The sequence below is a fragment of the Lepidochelys kempii genome, chromosome 2 (assembly GCF_965140285.1).
Source record: "Lepidochelys kempii isolate rLepKem1 chromosome 2, rLepKem1.hap1, whole genome shotgun sequence".
NCBI classification, from domain to species: Eukaryota; Metazoa; Chordata; order Testudines; family Cheloniidae; genus Lepidochelys; species Lepidochelys kempii.
In genome coordinates, this window is record NC_136381.1 from 92,041,130 (window position 1) to 92,065,969 (window position 24,840).

Below are 24,840 nucleotides of genomic sequence, written 5' to 3' on the forward strand. Positions count from 1 at the left end.
CTTTCACTCAAGCTGCTATATTGAATGAAGAGTTGATGTACCATATCTTCATAGTGTCTCTGTACAAGGGCAAAGGAACTTGCATTGAGTGTGGCAACTACAGGCTGATTTTGTTGTTACTGGTCCCTGGTAAAGTCTTTGCAGCTGCTCCTAACAGACGTAGTTGTCCACAGCAATCAGGTGTCATTGTTGGGCAGATGACAATGGTCCTTACTCTAGCTTCTGGCTGAGCTACACTGAGAATTTAACTTCCTGCTTCATGTGGAGTATATGACCTCAAAGTGGCTTTTGATTCAGTCAGCTGGTCAGCATGGGCTTGCACTGAAAGGAGTTGGTGTTCCAGATGTTCTGCTAAATCTGGCATGCAATCTTAATACTGGTATTGGTGTATGTCAAGGTTCCTTCCCCATTCTGAACTCTAGGGTACAGATGTGGGGACCTGCATGAAAGACCCCCTAAGCTTATTCTTACCAGCTTAGGTTAAATAGCTTCCCCAAGGTACAAACTTTGCCTTGTCCTTGAACCGTATGCTGCCACCACCAAGCGTTTTAAACAAAGAACAGGGAAAGAGCCCGCTTGGAGACGTCTTCTCCCAAAATATCCCCCCGAGACCTACACCCCCTTTCCTGGGGAAGGCTTGATAAAAATCCTCACCAATTTGTACAGGTAAACACAGACCCAAACCCTTGGATCTTAAGAACAATGAAAAAGCAATCAGGTTCTTAAAAGAAGAATTTTAATTAAAGAAAAGCTAAAAGAATCACCTCTGTAAAATCAGGATGGTAAATACCTTACAGGGTAATCAGATTCAAAACATAGAGAATCCCTCTAGGCAAAACCTTAAGTTACCAAAAGACATAAAAACGGGAATATACATTCCATTCAGTACAGCATATTTTACCAGCCATTAAACAAAAGGAAATCTAATGCATTTCTAGCTAGATTACTTACTAACTTTACAGAAGTTCTGAGTCTGCTTTCCTGATCTGTTCGCGGCAAAAGCATCACACAAACAGACAGACCCTTTGTCGTCGTCGTCCCCCCCCCCCCCCCCGATTTGAAAGTATCTTGTCTCCTCATTTTGGTCAGATGCCAGCGAGGTTACCTTAGCTTCTTAACCCTTTACAGGTGAAAGGGTTTTGCCTCTGGCCAGGAGGGATTTTATAGCACTGTATACAGAAAAGTGGTTACCCTTTGCTTTAGTTTTATGACAGTGTAAGAGTGCTTGTTGGTGTTACCCACAACCTTAGGTGTGCAGACATGCGTTCTCACCCTTGCTATTCTGTTGAGCTATCAACTGGCTATTAGTAAGGCTACGTTTTAGTCACGGGTATTTTTAGTAAAAGTCATGGACAGGTCATGGGCAGTAAACAAAAATTCACTGCCTGTGACATGTCCATTACTTTTACTATATACCCCTAAATAAAACTTGGGAGGGTGTGTGTGTGTGGGTGGGTGCTCTGAGGGGTGTGGTCTGGGGCTGCTGCTGGTGTTGGGGGAGGTGGCCCAGGACCCTGCTGGTGCTGGGGGAGGGGCGAGTAGCGGCGTGTGGCCCCGGATCCCTGCTGGTGCTGGGGCAGGGGAGAGGGTTGCTGGGGCTCGCAGGGGCTCCCTACCCGGCTCCACGAGTCCCTGCAGCTCCTAGGTGGCGGAGGTTCCACACGCTGATTCCACCACAAGCTCTGGCAGTGCAGCTCCCATTGGCTGGAAACTGCAGCCAATGGGAGCTGTGGGGGCAGGGCCTGCGGGCGTGGGCAGTGCCCACCTAGTTGCTGCAAGGACATGCCAGTGGGAGCCAGGAAGCCCCCCCCACTGAGGTAAGTGCCTCCCCCTTGCACCCCTCAATCCCCTACCCCTAGCCCTCTTCCCCCACACCCCAACTGCTGCTGCTGGCCCAGGGGCTGTCCAGCTTGGGCAACCCCTGAGCCAGTACCAACCGCTGCAGAAGTCATGGAGGTCACGGAAAGTCATGGAATCCATGACTTCTGTGGCCTCCGTGAGAGACTCGCAGCCTTAGCTATTAGGACTTGCCACTCCTCACATCAGATTCAAGGTTGATCAAGTGACTTCTTGTTGTCATTTCTTCTGCATCTCACAGAACAATACAACTCCTAAAGAGAAATTATCCTTGAAATTTGAGCAAAAGTGGTGACTGGAAAGAATAGCATATACCGTGTTGAACTCTGCACAACTTGTAAGGAGACAGCTTCTTTGACACCAGGGAAGATTCTTAGGCATTCTCTTGTGAGTTTTCCCTTGGTTGCTCATTTTGTCTGAGCAATCGCCATGTTACAACACTCTGATTCAGAATTAGTATCCTCTTTGACATCTGAGCTAGTTCTCTGAGCTTTCCCTTGAATCTTTACCCAGAAGGTTTCTTTTTTGGCAGTCATTTCTTCAGACAGTATTACATTTTTTTCAAGGGTTGTAATAAGAATAGAGTTGTCATATGCATTATGGAGGAAAGTGGTAGCAAAAAGATGAAATAAAAAGGTAAATGCTGCGAGTGTATTACCATGAGTTAAAATACTGGAGAGATGTTAACCTTAACCACTGTATTTCTTACCCTGAAGAAAATAAAACTTGACTGGCTGAGTTTATTTTATATGTTTCAATGCATTTTGCTTTGCCCCTAAGCATATTGGACTCTGATTTGGCCTTGTTCTTGTTTTTAACTTTTCTGGGATGACTTTCAGGTGCAGTTTTTCCAGCTGTTACTTATTTTCCCCCCCAATACAGTATAAGTTTCAAAACACCAATTATTGGGGCATATTCCTTCTAAATCATATTTCATAGGTCTAGTTAAGCGCCCCATCTTTGCCACCAACCAGACTTCTGGGAGGGGATCCAGCTACCGAATAAGTGCTTTAAACCTCTGGAACTGAACAGAGACCAAGCACTGTCTCTGTCCTGGAGCATCTAGGCACATTTTTGGGGTGCAAACCTTCTGTCTAGCTTCCCCTCCTGAGAACTCAGACCTCACAATCCACTTACCTAGCCACTAGGACATGTACTGGCCTTCCAGACTCTCTTATAGGTTTCATATCTAGAACTCCAGGGTGTTCACATGTTAACTCTTCAAGAGCACCTGGTACATGTGACACAATATACACAGAGACTTTGCATGGGACTCTAACCCACCCTTGTTCCTTACTTAATCGCACGAGAAAAACACAGGTCTATTAAAAAAAAAAAAAAAACCCCTGAAAACCTACAGGCATGCCTCAGTTTCCTCATCACTCCAGAGCATTCTTTGGGGGTGGGGTCAGAGTCTCCAGGGACTGTCCAGAGTCCTTCTCTGGCAGCGCTTGTCTTCTCAGCCATGGGAGCCTCTCTAGACCATCCTGGTTGGTCCGTGCCCTTCTTCTCTACTGCCCAAAGCTTCTTTTCTTGTCCTCGTGAATCTCACTAGTTTTTATGTCCCACCGAAACCTGTTTCTTTTGTTCTCTTTCTGGTGGTTTTCACTCTCTCTATTTCCCTAGCCTCATGCTTCAGACAACTTCCTTAGCATCTTCAGTGCTTGGTCAAATACAGTGGTTAAGGTTAACATCTCTCCATTGTCTGGCAGGGACACAGCCCTTGTGTATGTGGATTCCTACTGTGCTGACAGCAAGGTATACACTGATAGAGCAATTTTCATAGTAACAACTTCATAATAACAACCAGAAATCACAAGTTGTACAGACAAATTCCCCAAGCCACATCCTTGTGCAGCACATTAATTTCTTCATGAATACTTCAAAGTTAGTAATGTTGCATCAATCCTATGTACTTCTCAGCTTCATCCTTCAGAAATAGCCTCTTCATATTTTGAATAGTAGTTATTAAATTAGTATCTAAGTAATTAAAATCTCATATATTTGTACATATGGTTGCCTTCTAGGCAATCTCTGACCTATCAAAGTTTTTTCCTGATTCATTTTACCAGATTTGCGTGGGTATGGCTTCTGAGGAAGAACAGATAGTACAGTGACTATCGATTTTTATTAACCATGTAATTATGGTGGGTTGGCAGTGACTCCATAGTTTAATATTGCACTAAGCTTTGACTTAGAGATTCAAATCCCTCTATTTTGCAGTTCAGTAATTTAATTTAGTTTCCAAATTTACCAATTGCTGTTCAGAAGACGACAAAATTTTTTGTTTCTTTGGTTTTATGCATAAAATAAGTCTTCATTTTTAAAGAGAAAACAATAACAAAATCAGTTTTGTAATTCAACATCGATACACTCCCTTTTTTGCCTCACTATTGCTCGGTGAATCACCTTAGCCACCACAAAGCAAAAACGTCTCTCACTCACATATGCACGTGTACCCACAATCATAATATCTTAGACATACGATACTTTTGAAATCTGAACACAGAGGTTAAAAATTATTCCCTGTCTTTGTCATAACAGTTGTTACTTATGCTAAGGGAAGTCAGCACATATGTCAGTATATATCAATGGGAGTTTCACATTAATATTGGGAATCCTTTTGGGTTTCAAGGTGAGCAGACTGCAATCCCATATGATTATGAATTGTTAAAAGTTGTGGCTTTACGGTCTCCCTCTCTCTTAAAAATAACTTGTTAAATATGGAGGGCGGGTATGTGTTTGTGAGGGAGTGTGTGTGTGTGTGTGTGCGCGTGTGCAAAGGACTGGAAGAGCCCATATGCCAGTGAACATTGTGAAAAGTTTACTTTTGTTGGTCTCACACTATCTTTCTGCACAGACTAATAATCTACGTTGTTGTGAAGGTTGGGAGAGGTACAGAGGTTTCAAAGCCTGTGACAAGTCAGTGTCTGCTTGGTAATACTCCTGCCATCTGCAGTGCTGGAACAACATACAAACATTGGTCTTGAAAGCCTCTTAGAAATGAGGTGAAAGGACAGCTGCTGTGTGTGCACTCGTGATGGAAGGGATAGTTGACATAAGGAATAAATTGGGTGGAAAGGATCAATATGAGGCATAGTTCAGGTACTACAGCTTCTAGTAAATGTGTGATCGTTTATAACATCGGCTAAGTGAAAATATTAATATGGTTAAAGTTGAATAGTCATTTCACTGAAAGTGCAATTATTTGGAAAATGTTATGCATCCTATCTTATATTTGACATGAACAAACACATTCCTCTGTCAGAATGAAGGGAAAATTGTATGTGTAAGAATTTGCTAAGTGCAAATTTTGAAACATGTTTTCTGACAATAGTTTATTTTCATTGCTGTGTACACACTAGTCTAGTCCCATTTAAGATGCAACTGCCATAAAATGTGACTGAGATTGCTATGTTTGGGAAGAGCAGGGATTGCAATATAGAAAAATAAATGTATAATAAAATAGTAGTATCTGGTAGTCATGGTTTTATTTACACTTGCTAGAATTTATTAGAAGAATATACAATATTTCTGGCGTGGAGAGAGACCAGATGTTTTTCTATATTTTCTCTGAGGCACACCTGCAGCTGGTGTAAGTTGTCATACCTGTATTGAAGTCAAAAACTCCACTGAAGACAATAAAGCTGTGACAGATTGTACCAGCTGAGAACCTGCCTCTCCATCTCTTATTTCTTACTTGGTGCTGTTGGTACATTTTGTTTAGGTGGTATTGGAAATAAACAAATCAATTAGTTTTCAGTCAGATTTTTTTTTGTGCTTAGAAATTGGTCCGTGAGTTCCAGATAAAGAGCCCCAATCGCCGAATAACCGGGTCCTGTTTTTCTTCTGTAGTTTCTGTCTGTATGCTGCTATTGTTGTTTTTCTTTTTATCCTACTCCACAGGCCTCATCCTGCATCCTTTGAAGTCAGTGGCAATCACCCATTGACTCAACTTGGTGCAGGACTGTGCCCATGTTTAATTAGGGAGATGGGATTCTGGCACTGGAGGTAAATATTTATTGGGGAACACCAATTAAGGTGAAAGTCAGGGTGCAGCAGACTTCAAGTGCAGAGTTTCCTTCACAGGTTACAATAACATTAGATGTTCATGGATGAAGAGTATGGTATGTTTTAATAGTAATTATTTAGTAATGTTTCAGATTATTAGCATTTAAAAATATGCTCATAGGGAAACTTAAGACAAGGGCCACTAGGAGGTGAAAACTGTTAGTAAGTGAGACATTACAGATAAACCACTAGCCAAAGGTTTAGCTGGACATTCCTCTAGATAACTGTGTTTTGTCAAAGTTTTTGAACTGAAAAATGGCTAATTCTGCGTTCTAACCAATATAATTTCCTGTTGATTTATTCCCAAGAAAGGATAAACTTTGCAGAAAACTCCTAATATGCAAGAGTCAATCGGGGCAGAGGGGGAATTATATTGAACTAATTCCTGATAAATATTTCAAAACAAAGTCATCCTTAATGACAAGTGTCCTTTGAGGATGACCTATGATTACAACCCACGGTTTTACTGTCACTTAAGCTAGAGGGGACATGTGTAACTGTCTTGCTCAGTTGATGGGATTGGATGGATGATTGAATGATGAGACCGCAGGCCAGGTCTTTAGCTTGTCAACTTGTATCTAATTCAGAATGATAGTGTGCATGCAAGGCAAGTATCTCTGTTCTGTCATACCTATGCTTCTAGCCAGAGCCCTCAGTGTGTGTGAATGCTGTACGCATTCCAGTACCGACCACCAGGGATTGAGGTATAGAGACATCCATCAACTCAAAATAAATTAAAAGCTTTACAGTTATTGTATACATTTTACTTGTTTTTCATCATTTTTGTATAAAATGAACTTGAAACAAATGTTCTCTATGAGCAAAAAATGCTTTAAAAAATCTGTAGACTCTCTGGTAACATCATCCTTCTGGTTTTTAGGACATAAATTTGCAGCACCACTCTAAAATTCCCCTGAGCTGTTTGATTTTATCTTTCATTTTCCTCATTATTCTCTCCCCCATTTCTGCTGTTTGCCCTCTTCTGCTCTTTAACATACACAATAGAAGCTGGGAATTGTGTGGCTACTAGTAATAATAAAAGAGACATCATCACCCTTAACTCATTGCTTGGAAATTACTAGATTTCACATGGTTTCTGGTACAGCTAATTTTTTGTTGATTTTAAAATCAGTTTTCCTATTTTATTTAATATGTCTCTTCCTTTTTGCCAGGTGAAGAACCCACTCAAACAAAAGGGGAAACTGACTGACTAGACCTAAAGTGTTGTCAAATGAACAGCAGCTAAAAAAAGAAAAGAAAAAGACAAAAATGGATAAGTTTTTGCTACCTTTGTTACAGTAATTTCAAATATTAGTAGGTTTGAAAAAAATCAGATGAAACTGTGTGATCTTTTTAAAGTTGGTATCACTTAAGGTAAATGCTTATTTAGTTATTTTTTATAACATCGTCAAATGTGTGTGTGTTTTAACTGATCAGTTAACTCCACCCTCCCTTCACTTGAATTTTATCTGAAATGGTTGTATAAATTGTCTTGGTTTTCTCAGAGAATCAAAGAACTCTGTTTTCTTGTCTAAACTCCCTGTTCTCATTTTTTCTTTTAATGGGTTAAAAAAGCATCTCTTTGTCTAAAATATCAAAAGTTTCACAGGTAGAATATTACAGGCAAAATGCTCCATTTCTATACATTTATCCATAGTTGTTTTTTGTGTTGTTGTAGTTGTAAATTTCTTTCTTTCAGAGGTTGTTTTTGTTTCTCTCTCCCATTAATGTTTACCCCATGATTGTCTCAATTTCTTTGACCCGAAACGACTTTCTCCCGTCCACTGTCTATTTTATCGGCTTACCCACTAGTTGTGTCTCAGGTGTCATTCTACAGACAGTGGGAGAAGGCAGCAGTTTGTTTGTTTTTCCTGTGCTGGGATCTGGTGAGTGGTATTTTAACGCCATCAGGCAATACACAAGAGTCGGAGAGTATTCAGAAACAGGGTGTGAAGTTGATGGCATTAGTATTGAGTCCTTTTAAAAAAAACCCCAAAAATGAATATTAGCTCTGTGGCAAGTCTAACCGTGCTGCATATGCAAAGTTTCTGTCTTAGGGCATGTCTATGCTGCCCAACAGTCCTGGCTACCGGGGTGTGAATAATAATGTGCACCAAAGTGCTGTACTGTAATTGCCCCATGTGGATGCTGCAGGTGTGAATTAAAAGGTTCCTAGTTCTCATTAATGTCATTGAAGAAGACTATGTTAATGTGAACTATAGGAACCTTTTAGTTTTTGCCCACAGTATCCATGCAGGGGAGTTACAGCACAGTGCTTCAGAGTGCACCGGTATTTGCACTCCCATAGTCTGAACTGAGGGGCGCTGTAGACATGCCTGTAGTCTCAGGAGGCCTGTTTATTCACCAGTACCAGGGAGTTTATGTAAATGGCACCTCCTGCTCACCCGAAGGAGAATTAGACCCTTTGTAGTTGTAGTGTTGCTCCGAATCATTAGACTTAAAATTTTCTGCAGTTTGTTTTCCAATAAATATGTTCTGATTTTCAGTAAATCACTTGTATTATTGGTTCCTTAGAATATAAGGGTTTTATTTATAGACAGCAAGTATATATTATAGAATATAATTTGTTTTACTGGATCAGTAAATAAATAATAATACACAAAAAGTTTTGGGTCTGAAAACATGAATAACATGTTACATCGTATTGTTTTTTCAGTATCCTTCTTCTCAACGTGTGATGCAGCTACAATTTTATTTTTAGTAGGTTTGCTTTTACTTTACTTTTCTAGGAAGCATATTTGTTTTCCTTTCTTAGAAATCAGAACTGAAGGGTCTTAGTTGTGGGTAAAAACCAATTTATAAACCAGAGGACCCTGACATAGACTAGTGAAAATCCTGCAACATTCAGAAAGACCAGACAAGTTAACCTGCAACAGGAATACCATTTTGTTTTGAATTTTTCTCTTGAGAACTATCAAAACTAAAGAAATTCCCAGACAAAAATGTGTTTAGTTGGCGTAAAGGTTATATCAACAACTTAAGCTTAAATCTTAAAATTAACATTGTAAAGTTGCAAAGATACTAGAAAGCTGGGAAAATAAGTTAAATTAAGACTTTGATTTAATATAACCTTAACTCTGAATAGAAGTCCCTGTTAACTGGGATACCCTCCACATAAAGTATTAACAGGTGACCCCTATCACACAATGTCGCAGATAGCTTATTACTTGAACTTTGTATACTTAGGTTACTTGGACTTACCTACATGGACAGTGTGTTTGACTTGGTGGATGGGAACATCTTAAACTTTTTGTACTTTTGCAATTTGCATATAGATTTTCAGAAGCCTGCAGGAATGTTTATCAGTAGTTTATGTAATGGGATATACACACTCCACTGGGGTTTTACAACCACTAGTGGGATCACTGTGGATAACTAAAAGTAATGCTGTTATTAAATTTCCTTTGGCTGGCAGGAGAGAGAGAAAGTACAAGGGTTTGTAAGAAGAATAAGACATGAGAAGTTGGCATGTTCCACTAACAAGACAGCAGCACCTTGAGGAAATGTTTCATCATTAAGCTGGAATTTATGTAGTGTATGCATGTTGAATAAATAATTAGTACAGTGTATCAAGTATGGAACAGTGTAGTGGAGGGTTTGTCACTGATGTGCAGGTATAACATTGTCTTGTGTATTTCGGTGAAAGGTGATTGGGGAGTTGGGACAGAGAGTTATTGGGAGTTAAGGTTGTTTACGGTATCTTAACTCTGCATTTCTGTACTTCCAACATTTTTAAAGAAAGCATTTTAAAATCCCAGTGTTCTGTCACCTTGTTATTTTTTATTTTAAGGTATTGACATTTATTTACAACTTTTGAAGTATATAAGAGAAGTGTGTTTTCAGGGACCCTATGCTGAATAAGTTTTGTTTGAGTGCATTGCTCTTAAGGTGCTTTTATTTTGTTAGTCATGTTGTTTTGTTTGCATCCTAACCAGCTGGTACTGGATGTCTAACAACACAAGTAAATAGTTTCTTAATTAGGAGATTAGACTGTTACCCATACTAGGGCTATACTAGGATCTATGGTATGGTATGGATCTTTGTTTCTAGAATCATTTAGAACTTCAAAAATTATTTTGTACAATTATTGACCAACTCAGAGTTTAAATAGGAGGTCAGAGAGAGAGAGAGACCACCTAGAAAGTCCATTAGTAGTCTTTGTACCTTGATTTATACTCTTCTTAACAAAGATTAAGCAATTTATTGAGTTTGAAAAATGAGATACCAGGATGATGATGATTTAGTATCTTTGTATTCAGCATCTAACAGCGTGCCAGTCACTTTATATAAAAAATAAGAAGACATGCTCTGTATAGTTTGATTGTTTAACCTACTTTGTTACTTGGTTCACTTCCCTCTGGGATAACAGACTTATACCTGCAGTCTACTTGGCAGATTTAGGAAGGTTGTCAATTTTATTTAACTTAGTCTTATCAGCACATTATCATTATTTGTTTTACTGTAGCCTTTTATCATGAGCTTCTATCCTGTTATCATACTAACGGGTGGAAGAAGAATCTCAAAAATCTGTCTTTTTTTCAGGGTGCCTTTGAGGACCTGATGATTGGATTTTAGTTTCCAGATTTTTCTGATACATAAACAAATGTGCTACTTTTCTTAGCCAATTTTGAGTTCTTTGAAACAATTAACTACAAAGCTCTACTTTATTTCCTTCTAACTTTTCATGAAATGTGCACTGCTTCCCAAAAATGCTGATTGCTGGAGAAATAGTCCATTCTTCCACTGAGAGCAGGCCTGTCTAAGCATGTCCCAATTTCTGAATTTCTAGAAATTAAAATTAAGAATTCTTTGTAACTAAATGTGAGTAATTGCAATGATGTGGGACCTTGTGGTAATCGAAAGGTGGGGGCACAGTAGTGTCTTTTTGTTGACTTCTCTATTAAATCCTTTCTACAGCTCTTTAGAAGAACTTTCTTTCCAGCAGTTGTTTTCAGAGCTAGTGGCAGTGCTGTGTTCAAGTTGGGCAGCAAGGGATAATATAGGAATTTGCATCCTAAACTGCTCTTTGTCAAGGCCAGATAGATTAGGGCTGTAGCCAGCTCTGACCAGGCATTGTCATTTGTGCCCAGAGGCAGCAGAGTACACTCTTGTTCTCCACACTGATCAGGGTTGATTTTCTAGATTAAGAAACAACAGGTTCTTAGATACCATTAAACTTCTTTCCTGCTCATCTGTCGTGGCTGGACTTTGCATTTTTTTGGTAGGTCAGTGAAGCAACTTGTCACAATCTCCCTCTCCCACTCACCTGACATTCCTTTTTCCTTCTCAAAATACTGAATCCCATTCTTCCCATTGTACATTAATGTAAGTCCTGACCACCACCAATTTAGTTTTTATAAATAAATACATGTCCCTATTTTACAAAAAAATTCTCCCCCAAATCCAGGGGCGTGTGGCTATATTTTTAGGGATCCCAAAGTCCACTTCTTGTTGGCTGTGGGGGGATTGTGAGTAACCTCTGCTCTGTAAGAAACATCAGTAACCAGTAGGGCTGTCAAGGGATTACAAAAATTAATTGCGATTAATTGCACCATTAAACAATAATAAAATACCATTTATTTAAATATTTTTGGATGTTTTCTACATTTTCAAATATATTGATTGTAATTACAACACAATACAAAATTTACAGTGTTCACTTTATATTTATTTTTGATTACAAATATTTGCACTGTGGAAAAACAAAAGAAATAGTATTTTTCAGTTCACCTAATACAAATACTGTAGTGCAATCTCTTTATCATGAAAGTTTATCTTACAAATGTAGAATTATGTACAAAAAATAACTGCATTCAAAAATAAAACAAAGTAAAACTTTAAGGCCTACAAGTCCATTCAGTCCTACTTCTTGTTCAGCCAGTCGCTCAGACAAACAAGTTTGTTTACGTTTGCAGGAGATAATGCTGCCTGCTTCTTGTTTACAATGTAACCTGAAAGTGAGAACAGGGGTTTGCCTGGCATTGTTGTAGCCGGCATCGCAAGATATTTACGTGCCAGATGCTTTGACCATCATTCCAGAGGACATGTGTCTATGCTGACGACGGATTCTGCTTGATAACGATCCAAAGCAGTGTGGACCGATGCATGTTCATTTTCATCATCTGAGTCACATGCCACCAGCAGAAGGTTGATTTTCTTTTTTGGTGGTTCGGGTTCTGTAGTTTCTGCATCAGAGTGTTGTTCTTTTAAGACTTCTGAAAGCATGCTCCACACTTCATCCCTCTCAGGTTTTGGAAGGCACTTCAGATTCTTAAACGTTGGATCGAGTGCTGTAGCTGTCTACAGAAATCTAATATTGGAACCTTCTTTGTGTTTTGTCAAATCTGCAGTGAAAATGTTCTTAAATCAAACAACATATACTGAGTCATCATCTGAGACTACCATAACACAAAATATGTGGCAGAATGCGGGTAAAACCTTGGAGGAGAATTGTATGTCTCCTGCTTCATGGAAACATGTCCTCTGGATTGGTGGTCAAAGCATGAAGAGGCATATGAATGTTTAGCATATCTGGCACGTAAATAACTTGCAATGCTGGCTACAAAAGTGCCATGCGAGTGCCTGTTCTCACTTTCAGGTTACAGTGTAAATAAGAAGCAGGCAGCATTTTTGCCCGTAAATGTAATTAGCTAAACAAGAAGTAGGACTGAGCGGACTTGTAGGTTCTAAAGTTTTACATTGTGTTGTTATGGAGTGCAGTTATGTAACGAAAAAATTCTACATTTGTAAGTTGCACTTTCATGACAAAGAAAGTGCACTACAGTACTTGTATGAGGTGAATTGCAAAATACTATTTCTTTTGTTTGTCATTTTATACAAGTATTTGTAATCAAAAGTAATATAAAGTGAGCACTGTACACTTTGTATTCTGTGCTGTAATTGAAATCAATGTTTGAAAATGTAGAAAACATCCAAAAATATTTAATACATTTCAAATTGGTATTCTATTGTTTAACAGTGTGATTAAAACTGCGATTAATCGTGATTAATTTTTTTAATCGCGATTAATTTTTTTCAGTTAATCGCGTGAGTTAACTGTGATTAACCGACAGCTGTTTAACCTTGGTGATGAGTTTGCATTGGTTTATGTTTTCCAGGCTACCTTTGAAAAAAAAGCTGCCAAGTTTTATGCAACTCCATATGTTCAAGTAATTATGCAGATTATTTAATGAGCTAGTGTACATACCTGCAAATAATGTGCATAAAACAATTCTGTTTTTTAAACTGTGCGTATTTAGTGCCGGTGAAAGCCATTGCCTTGACAATCCCCATGAATAAAGTTTTCAGCTTATCTGCAGTTTGTTTTCCACAAACGTTGTCCTTCCAGCATGTTACAATGCTGATCAGGAAGTACCTCCCTGTGCAATTTTAATTCAGCCCCCTTGTACTTATGCATTACGATAGGCTTTAATTACGTTATTATTATTTAGTAACAAGATAGTATGTATTGTGAATTCCACATGGATGGTCAGCAGGGTTTGAACCCAGGGTCTTTGTATCTAAGACACAGACCTCTTTCTGTTGAGCTGTAGGGACAAAGGGAATTGGAAGCAGGCTTTTATCCTTTATGGGTACATTTATACAGCAGTTAAACACCTGCAGCTGGCCCAGATCAGCTGACTTGGGCTCACGGGACTTGGGTTGCAGGGCTGTAAAATTGCTATGTAGATGTTTGTGCTTGGGCTGGGGCACTCCCCTCTTGTACAGTCTTTTATTCCAGTGTAGACATGCCCTGTGTGGGCTAGCCCCTTGTAGTAAATGTAACACACAGTTAGCAAGGGGTCAACAACTATTTGTGAGACAGCAGTGCAGTGTTGGGAATGAAAGTTTTTGGATTCTATTCTGAGCTGTGAGAGCAGAGTATGATCTGCTGGTTAGCAGTGGTTACCGACAGGAGAGTCAAGATCACGTAGCTGGCATATATGCATTCTGAAAACCAGAGAGACTGAAAAAATGAGACTTTCTTCAATCATATTGTTGTGAGTTCATGAGTTCGGAGTTCTGTTCACAGCTCTGAGCTGACCCTGTGTCACCTTTTGTAAACTGGAAGGAATAATGCCTACATGGCGTTATGACAGAGATGTAGTTTGTTTACTCTAAAATGTATTGATTTAACTGTAGCGAACTGAAAAGCATCCACACCACTTGTCAGGGCACTTTTGTTGTTAATCATTGCATTCACACTGTTCAGCGTTAGTTCAAACTGACCCCTCAACATTCTTGGCAGATATCCCATGATGCAGTGTTCCATCACACTGCTCTATGCCCTGGCTTTTTGTGCGGTACATTCTGGCATGCATACCAGAAACTAAAGAAATTGTGGGACTTGGGATCAAACTAACAAACTCCCACAAATGATAGTTGCCTGCTGCCTGGAGAAGGGGACACTATTAATTAGAAGAGATGAGACCAAAGACTAGGGTCTCCTAGCTTCAAGCTCAGTCTGCTTCTCCTAGACCAGGGGTGGGCAAACTTTTTGGTGCAAGGGCCACAACAGGGAATAGAAATTGTATGGCGGGCCATGAATGCTCACAAAATTGGGGTTGGGGTGTGGGAGTAATAGCCGTGTTAGTCTGTATTCGCAAAAAGAAAAGGAGTACTTGTGGCACCTTAGAGACTAACCAATTTATTTGAGCATAAGCTTTCGTGAGCTACAGCTCACTTCAACGGATGCATACATTTCCACAGTATGCATCCGATGAAGTGAGCTGTAGCTCACAAAAGCTTATGCTCAAATAAATTGGTTAGTCTCTAAGGTGCCACAAGTACTCCTTTTCTTTTTGCAATTTTCATGCATTTGTTCTCTCTCTCCCTCAACTGCCTTTTTAATCTTTTAGCTGCACTAGTTTTTTGAAGGCTAAGGCACAGTACAAAGGAAATACAATGTGTTCAGAAGCTAGGCACAATTTTGCTTTAATAAAGATTCATAGCCAAGCTAATGGTTTAGAAGTATTTTCATGAGAAACTGCTTCAGCTGAAAGTTACTAAAACCAAATTCCTTAAAAATAACTGGGAACTCCAGTTTATAATAAGGTCATTGTTGGCAGCCTTAAGTTTAAAAACTTTCCACAGCTTCAAGGAGGGGAAGGAAGAATTATAGAACAGTGTGGTTTGGTGGCTCTGTGCGTGCGTCTGTGTGTATATCCCTCTTTCTCTTTTTTTTTAAATAAAGAAATTAACATTCGGACTTGATCCCCTATGACTGATTCTCCTCCTTCCAACTTTTTACCCTGTATTCTGGATAAGAGAGACGTTATGAGGAATGGGCTGGGGACGTACACTGGATTCATTTTTTTTCTTCCTGATTAAAATTGGTTCCACAGAATGGAAATTTGGCAACCTGTATGGAAACTAAGCAAATCTGTTTACAGAGTTCTCTGCCTCTTAGTATAACGAAATCGACAAGAATGAGGATAGGCTGAGCAGCATCAAATCAAGTTTTTAATGATGAAGCCACATTGTGCTGGATTTTGAATTTAGTTTCTTGTTCTTTTATCCTGTCAAAATACAGTTATGTGTCTTGCTCTGTGGTGCTAGTATATTACGCAAACAAAAACACCCTCACAGCTCAGGTTGCTATCCGTTCTCTCTAAAACTTGAGACTGGTTTTCAGGGTAACATGCTTGGCAGAATGAACCTGGGACCAGTGATGTGGAAGCACCTGTGGGGGTGGTCCCTGTACTTCTGTAACAGTAGATCTTATGGGGGAGTCATTGGCAGAGTGCTGGTGTAAATATAAGGGCCAGGTTGTGGTTGGCCCTAATGCAACTGCACAGGGGACTAAAGTGGAGGCATCTCCCTCTCCCTGACTTCCTTGATCAACAATCTTAGGTCTCTCTTGGTCTAGGTGGGAGGAGCCTGGACCATGCAGAACAGTAGCCCCACATACTCCCAGAGCAGGTAAGCAGGGAGTGGACAGGTAGGGTGTGAAGTGGGGGAGCTAGGTCTGCACCCCCATCAACTTGCTGGCTATTGGAGTTGAACCAGCGGAAGGAGTATGGTACCTCTGGAAAGGACTGAAGTAAACTACTCCTCCTCAGGAACAAGGAGAGAGGTGGGGAGGAATTGTGACTGAGTCACACTTTTCTGGGGTGCTGCAGCAACATGGAGCATCAAACATAGTTAACTTAAAAAAATTCAAGTTTATTTTTCATTATTTATGCTGTTTGTTTACTCTTTGTACTTTAGCTTGGCTATTAGAAGAACAAATAAGGGCTTGACTTAACTGTAGAATTAAACCAACCTCTTACCTGTGTGTTGCTCCTCTCTTGTCTTCCGTCCACACATGCAATCCATTGGCCAAGTTTGGTGGCAATTTAAACCCTGGCTAGTTGGCCCATGTGGGGCTATAGGCTACAGCCTGAATGCTGCTGACCCTTGGAATGGTTACCTGCCCACTTTGTAGTGAAGACACAGGCTAAACCACTTGAGTGTTGATAGTCCTCAAACACCTTCCTACAGTCCTCTCCCCCCTCTCCCACCAATGTGCCCAGATCCAGAAGGACAGACAAGTTCTCTCACAATTTACTGGAAAAGAATCATAGAGCGTCTTGGCTTACTGAAACACAAAGAACCATGTGATATGCCCCCACAAATCCTAGTCACATACACAGGGGAGCACAGCACCCATGTGTCTGCAGCAGCTCAACTGGTTTTGTAGTTGTTGCTTCTCAGACTCAAATTAGGTTAACCTGGGTGCTCAGAACTACGTGCTGATCACCGAGGTTAACTCTGCCATGAAGACTTATCCTTAGTCTGCTTCGCTTCTGTTTTGAGTCTGTTTCACTTTCTTGTTCGGGCAGACTAGCACAGTATGTGGGTTGTAAACACAACAAGGGAATGTTTTAATCCCAAATGAAAACACTTTTTAAATTGAAAATTTAAAAGTAATTAAAAGATTTCTGTTAGGATTTGTAAACGTTGATCTTTATCTGACCCTCTCTAAACATTATTCTTTTGAATGTCAGAGAAGTTTGAGACACACAAAGGATAAGTTATTTGCTCAATCAGGAAAGGCAGGAGTTCTATCACTCCTCTACTCTAATCAATCTGCATTCAGGCATTTTCTTTTCTCCTGAAAAAACATTGATTTACAGGTCTGCTTCAGAATGCTGACATGTATTTCGTGAGTTGTGTATGTGGTGTTCCCTGCCTTGCCTTTCCAAAGATAACTTGCACCATCCGTGGCATGTATGTGGAGTTTTAAATTGTCCACATCCACCACTGTTTTTTGATAAAGAGAAAAAAATGCCTTGGAGTTCACCTGTGCTTGTTCCTCAAGGAAATCCCCTTTCTAACTTCCTAACATCTCCTAATCTGAGTTGATAGTCTAGATCAGTGTTTCTCAATAACCGGTCCATGGACTGGTGCCATTCCCTGAGATCTCCCTGATACAGAATAGGAAGGCAGCAAGCTGATCCTTGGTATCAAAAAGGGTGAGAAATACTGGTCTAGATGATTAAATTGATTTCTCTGCACTATTTTCTGTCAGTCTATTAATTTAACACTATTTAATCACAGTCTCTTTCAGTCATGAGCTATAGTTTTAAAAACATCCTGTAAATACTGTAGCCTGAATTCCAATAAACCTCTCACTAGTATTTTCCAGACTCCCAGATAGATGTGACACAGGCCTGTCTCTCAGGTAAGGGAAGTGAAATGTCTAATATCTTTAGCTGACCCAGATGTATTTTATGTGTTGCCGATTGTGTCTAACTTTTAATACAGTATCATTGTAAAACAGTAACCTGTTTTAAAAGTAGAAAAATTGAAAACTGCTATTAAAAGCCACCTGGTATCCTTACTACTTCAAGTTCTCAGGCAAACTTTCATTGAAGCACCAAAGCATCAATATTGATCTTGAAGTTGGGCAGGTATGTCTAGCAGGTTTGCAATACCAGAAGAAAACGAATCATGCTTCACTCTTAATCACAACAACTCAAGTGTTTGCAGTGACCACTAACCCCTTTTTAGGGGTTCCCATCTCAGATCTTTATTTCAGTAAAGTTATATTTTCAGTATAGTTTAAGTGTCCTCTACCACTTCTGATACAGAAGCATCAGAAAGTGTGTACTAGCAAGGGATTCTGCTTTCTTTTTTTAGTGATGTGTCATGCTTTCAGAGGGAGTGCAGTGATTCATATTCAACCAAGCCAGGCAATCTTCATGTTTGATTTGCAAATATTTGCCTTGTTGGTGTCATGTTATACATTTGTGAAATTTCTTGAGGGAAGAGACTAAGACCATGTCTACACTTACAAGCTTACAGTGGCACAGCTGTGTTCCCCTCTCTTATTATTACACGTATGCCAGAACTGACAAATATATTTTGCAATATCAGGGTTTTCTGTAGATTTCTCCTTCAGTTTCAGGATGGACTTTTTCCCCCCTCTCCCCAGTAGCCAGTTACTCCCTGCAGGGAGCAGTGATGTGAGCGTGCCACTGAGAAATGACATGGCTTCCCTGAGCAGGTAAAATGTCTTTACTTGGTATAAAAAAAAAAAAAAGATTATGGAGGTGGTTACTAGGCAGGGGTTCTCTGCTGCTCCCTTTATGCAGAAATGGCTTCTAAAGCATGTGTTGACCTCAGTTGCACATGTAGCACAGTTGCATTAAAATGTTCTGATTTCAGTGGCCTCTCTGAGCCATAATTTTGAGGTGGGACATTATAATCCTCCTCCGCTTCACACACCTTCACTAAGGGCAGTTTTGAAATTGCCCCTTAGTCATGAGGCGTGGCTGCTGTACTCTTCAATGCATTGCAGAGGCACCGTTTATGAAGTGCCCCTGCTCTGGAGCCTCCCACTCGGATATACGCTGCAGAGTTTGGGGTACTTAAGTGGCTTTTCTTGCATGGAGCTTTCCTGTAGGGAGAAGGAAGCTCTTCAACAGCGGCTTTGGTGGCCACTGATGGAACTGCACCTACAGCAGCTGTTCCACCACAAGACCTAAATTGGGAGCAGGCTGGTCACAAGAGCACAAGCAGCCACTGCAAAAATGTTGGATGAGCAGGGACTAGTGGAGTGATTTTTGTCCCAAAGTTGGTGGAGGGTGAAGGAGTTGGCTCCACAGAGGAGCTCAGTTCCCTTCCTCCTGAAAAGCCACTAGCATCACCACATCCTACACTGATACCGTAAGTGTGCGCATCTGCCTGTGTGATCATATGTCTGTGTATAGTGCTATTCATCCCCTTCCTCTCCTAGTATCTCCCTAGCACCCTGTGGCCCTCCAACACCATCACAAGAGGAGCTAATAGGCCTGCTTGCAGTCTCACCAGGGAACCCTGGGACTAGGGTGACCAGACAGCAAAGTGAAAAATTGGGACAGGGGGTGAGCGGTGTAATAGAAGCCTATATAAGAAAAAGACCCAAAAATCGGGACTGTCCCTATAAAATTGGGACATCTGGTCACCCTACCTGGGACTGACTGGACATGGAGACTGAATTCCCATTTTTAGCCCTAGAAGCAGGTCCCTGCGTGTCAGTATTCTGTGTTTGCAGGCCGGTGGGGAAGCTTGCAGTGCTGCTTCTTGTGCTTCAGCTTTTCTGTCAGACGATTTAACTCTCCAACACCTCACTTGAGCAAGAAAATCAACTTCAGCGTGGAAACCTCTCTTGCTCACTCCTGACAAAGGATGTATTCCAATAGGGCTCATTTTCCTCCCTGCAGGGACTCAGAATCTCTAGTAATCCCTATTGGGATTGTAAGAATTTCATCCTATTCTAGTCTGGGCTGCCATTTTCTGCTGTAGAAAACCTCTCCCTCATACAGTGTTGTTTCTCTGTTGGCTCCTGAAAGGGTTGATGATCTTTCCAGTACCTCAGTACTGGGTGTGATACTTTTCTGGACTGGTGTGTAGTATTCACCTCTGAAATGGGAAACCGTAAACTCATGATGCTCCTGGAGGCTCCAGATTCAAAGCGTGATAATTCATGGTGTCCTGATAGTGTGAGAGTCCCAAAATTTAACAGGAGCCAGGGTCTCCTGCATGGTAAATTGTTGTGCTAATAGAAGATCCATTTATTTCCTAATTAATCAAAAAGAGTGTGCTTTTTATTTCAGCCATCTGGCTGGAGAGCATGTTGTTTAGCTACTTGCTTACAAATTGGAGCCACACAGGAAAAAAGATGTTTCAGCTCCTGTTTTGGCTTGTCTTTTTCTGGATTGACATAGTCTAAGGTGTGTTAAAACATATACTCATCACTGTAGTTCTTGTTTCTCAATTGCTGCAAGAATCTTTATTAAACCATTTTCTGAAAAAAAAAAAAAAAAAAAAAAGGTATTGGCAATCTAACTGCTCACTGTTGTTTGTTTCATTCCACTAAGTTAATTGTAATTCATAGATGTGTTGTTGCTCTCATGCATTTTGGAGGTATTCTAGGCTACTGAATTGTGTGTTTTCCTTGGGAGGGAGTAGATAATTCTGCTGTTATGTCTTTTTGATTACTGTTGAAAATACAGTGTATTTTTCATATAATTTGTTGTTCAGTTGGCCACCTTTTTCTGTCCCTTCATGGTGACATTAAGGCATCATATTTTGTGTTCTCCAAAAGTCCCCTTAACATGCTGTCTCTTTGGAGGCTGCATTGTTCTTGTGGAATAAGTTCCAAGGAGCAGACTGTCCTATGTGATGTTTACTGTAGTTCTGCCTTGCAGCCAGCAGATTTTAGTACAAACTTGCCTGGGGGTGGCCTTGTCCTATTTTCCTCTTAGATGGTTCTGGCATTTATAAAGCTGGGGAGATCGTGCTTCTGAATTTTCCAGTCTGAAGAGCTCGAGCCAAAACAGCAGGGAGGACAGCAAACCTGCACGTTGTTTGGCTTAAGGCAGCTGGGCCTGTTTTTTCTTTGAGCCTAGAGCGATGGCAGATTTTCTTGGGTTTGGTGTGGAGGAGGGGGAAACGGGGAGTGAGTTTGGATGAGCAGAGCAGAGTAATTTAATCTCTGTTGCTTTGAAAGACTGGGTCTGTTTCTCCCTAGCCCCTCTTCTCATATCCCCTATTGAGTTAAGCTAGCAAACCTTGAGTTGTTTTTATTCCATGTTTAAAGATTTTGCTCACATGAGTTATGACTTGCATGTAAGTTTCCAATTAGAGAGTGGGGTAGAGTTGACTTTGTTTTATATACTATATTAACATACCATTTCATAGCAACAAGCTCTCTTTGTCTCTGGTACCAGGGAGCTGCAGCTTTGACCTTATAATTAGAGAGGGGTAGCTATTACATAGTTTTTAATGGTATTTGATAAGCTCTCATCAAATTGTGTTTTTTTTTAACTAATTAGGTTCTTCTGTCCATTATAATCTTCGCTGTGCTGATGACTTTGAGGAATGAACATTAGAAATATCCCCACTGAACCACAGAATGGAAGTTTGATAAATATGAGAAACTCTTTTGACAGCTTGGCCTCAGTCTAAGAGGAGAGTAGTTGTCTATAAGAACATTCTCAACAGCCTTCCTCTCTGAGTGAAGTTTCCCATGGAAATAGAGACTGCACTGCCGCTGCCCTTTACGTACATTAGTTGTATAGCTATTAATAGATGGTTTGTTGGAGTTTTGCATAAATATATATATATGAAAAATTTTAGCTGCCTCCCAAAGTGACTTGTTTCCTAGGGGCATGGTTTCTGCACATAGCTGTGTACGCTTCACAGGCTTCTTTATGGGAATCTTACTGAAGAGCCAGTGAGTGCTTGAGAGTATAAGCCATGGTGATTCTTTATGTTCCCAGTGTGCTTTAGGGAAATACAAGCAAATGCTCCCTCAGATGTGCATTTATGTCTTTTGAAGACACTAAACACCATATAATTTAAGTGCTAATTAAGTAATATTAAAAGTAGTAATATTTCTCTAAAGTTATCAGTGTACTGAGTTCCTACTCTTGGGTCTCCAGTACTGTGAGACAAGCCAGTGACAAATATTAACACATCTGATCATGCCTAGTGGAAAATGAGAAAACCAAAGTCATTCCTTTCCCCCCTCATTGTGACATGTTTTCCCTCTATGTTGTTTGCCTCATTTGCTTCTCTGTCCTGATACATAAGGGTCTTCATATTGGCTGATATAATAGGTTCTACTCTAGTTTTGCTACAGACAATACTGTGGGAGTATTGTAGCTGGTGCCACCTGAGGAAACTGAGTTTGCTAACTTTGAGCAAGGGTTGATCAATAAGAACTTTTGAAATTGGCAACACAGGATGAGTTCACTCTCCTTCCCTTACCTTCAACCCACTTCCAACACTTTGGAATCCTCTCAGACAGTTCGTGACACATGCCGCCAAAAATCATGTTTTATCGCAAAGAGAAGATTATTTGGGTCTAAAGAAGGGAAAGGTAATGGGGGAAGGTTGCCAGACAGAGCAGGGTGCGGGGATGCGCTTCAAACTAGTGGTTTCATATTGAGATGGGATGAGCCACCTGAAATTTCTTGTCATGGAATTCATATGTTTAGTTTTTCTTGGCTAAGGGGAGAGAACACGATACTCTGGGTGACTAGGCTAAAGAGGAACTGAATGTTGGAGATATACTGATTTCAGGGTCATTACCAGCAAATTGAGATGGGAGTATTATCTAAGCAAGTGGTTAAACTGTACCATGTTTGCTTTCCTACAGTCTTTTTCTACCTGCCCTAGTAGGTGGTGAGACACAGATTTTGTTTTGTTTAACTTTTTACTTTAATTGACACAGTTAATTTCACATTCTTAATTAAGTACTCCTTAGAACTAAGAAATCAATCCAGTCAGTTCCTTGTTGGTATTAAGCTGGTGCATAACCAAATGCCCTTGAAAGTCACTTGGTAATAGTAAATGAACCACTGGTCTATGAGTTCAGTTTTTTTAAACAGTTGTAGGAATCACCATATTTGGTGGCCTTCTTGAGCCTGAAGTAAGGTGGTGAGTCATTTTCCATTAGATGCATCCTGATCACCTGAACCTTATTAAATTGGAGGCTTAAGATTTAATTAGATACTAACTCTGGATAGAAGCAGCCAGCCTGGATGCAACACTGTGCTAGAAAAAAAGCCTATTAAATCATTAACATTTTTGTTTGTTTGGAATGAGAACTATTTGATTTTTTTTTAATACCAAGTAAAGTTTGGACTTTTTATTGGAATTAGGTACGTGCTAAACTTTTGTTTTTTTGTGTCTTATTAATTTGGTTATTATGAAACCCAAAGCACATAAAATCACGAACTCTTCCCTGGTTGCCCATTGGGTTCTGTCTCCAAAATACGTTATGCTCAGTCCTCTTGAGACTGACTAAAAGTGCATGGTCTGTGGGCAATGAAGTGTAGTTGCATCATCCAAATTACAGCGCTTTGGGAAAATGTGTTCAAGTTCCAGCCATACAAAAGTCACTAGAGGTTAAGGAGGACCTTGCTATTTGACAAACGCAGCCTTGGCCAATCTCCTCTGGAATTCTAAGAGGGTTTTCCAGCTAGACAGTCATTTTTTCCCCACTTGTCTTGGTATGGCTGATCACTCAAGAGTGACATATGGTAGAAACATGCTCCAAGGGACAAATCTTCTGGATGGCACACAGCACCACGCAAGATAGACAGATGGTGGCTTATTCAACCTTGGAAAGTAGTTTAATCCTACATATTGGCAAGGCCTGGGTGTGAGAGAGACACACACACATACACAAGCCTGTGGAATCTGAGGCAAAGCTTTTGTGAGTTTACTTGAAAGCCACTTAGCTCTAAAAGCAGTAGCAGCACTGAGCTGATAAAATACAGCATAAATATCTGTGAAATTGTATATTGCAGTATACCAAAGGAAGGAAAGGTCTGAATGTAATTTTCACTAAAATCACAAAGTTGAAGGATAGTATAGAAATCAAATTTACTTAACTTTGCACACCTTCCCCTGGACTAAAAAAGCAAATGTTAATGGAGCAAATTGACTTAAGTAATTGCCTTATTCATTAAGTTCTGTAATTTTCATTGTTCACATAGTTGAAACTTTTGTTGGGAGAAGAGGCTTTTTTATATTTTTTCAGACCTTTGTCTAAATTTCAAAAGCTTTGCTGGTTTTGTGACGTGCGATGCCCCTGCAAAACACAAACAGTTCATACTTTGTGTATTCTAAAAAATATTTAGAAAATTTTAAAGATTGACAAAGCAGTGTAAGCACAACTTCTCAAATGCAAAATTAGATTTGTAATAGAAAACCTAAGCTCCAGTTTAAATATTTGAAAGCAAACAAGCCTCTTACTTTTGTTTAGTATTAAATAATCTTTGCGTAGGAGAGAGTTAAAAGGGGCAGATAATATTCTGAATGGAAAAACTGGTCACTTCATGTCATCATAGGTGCTGGAACTGGGGGTGCTACCGCACCTCCTGGCTTGAAGTGGTTTCCATCATATCCAGAGTTTACAGTTTGATTCAGTGGTTCTCAGCATCCCTACTATAACATTGTTTAAAGTGCCTAGAAAAGGATGCAACTGGAATCTTTCTGAAAACTATGCAATGAGTAAGTAGCAGTGTGGGTCTTTCTGATGTTCTTGTGGGAATATGAGTATAAGATAGCCGACCTAAATTCATGCCAGTAACACTTCAAATAATATTATCAGGGTCTTGTATATAAGATGTATAAAAATGTATGCACATACAGAAACAGCATAATTATATTCAAAGCTGGTTGGGATTATTTTTTTAAATGCTTTTTTTAGAAAATGTCCACTATTTGAAACGGAAACTTCTTAGGCCATGTCTACACTACCCACCGGATCGGCGGGTAGTGATCGATCTATCGGGGATCAATTTATTGCATCTAGTGTACGCGATACCACGGAGAGAGGTGGAAGCAGAGTCGATGGGGGAGCGGCGGCCGTCGATCCCGTGCCACAAGGACGCAAAGTAAGTGATTCTA

The 24,840-nt window shown here is 40.0% G+C and overlaps 1 protein-coding gene across 4 annotated transcripts in view; it reads left to right on the forward strand.

Annotated features, from left to right (window-relative positions):
* LDLRAD4 (low density lipoprotein receptor class A domain containing 4) overlaps positions 1–24,840 on the forward strand; it is a 427,294-nt gene that overhangs the window by 39,824 nt on the left and 362,630 nt on the right. The window contains exon 2 of one of the 4 annotated variants that reach the window (XM_073331676.2): positions 7,101–7,302. The exons of the other annotated variants lie outside the window; for them this stretch is intronic. The gene's annotated coding sequence lies outside the window, so the exon portion shown is untranslated. The remainder of the gene's footprint in view (positions 1–7,100; positions 7,303–24,840) is intronic. 4 annotated transcript variants of the gene reach the window in all.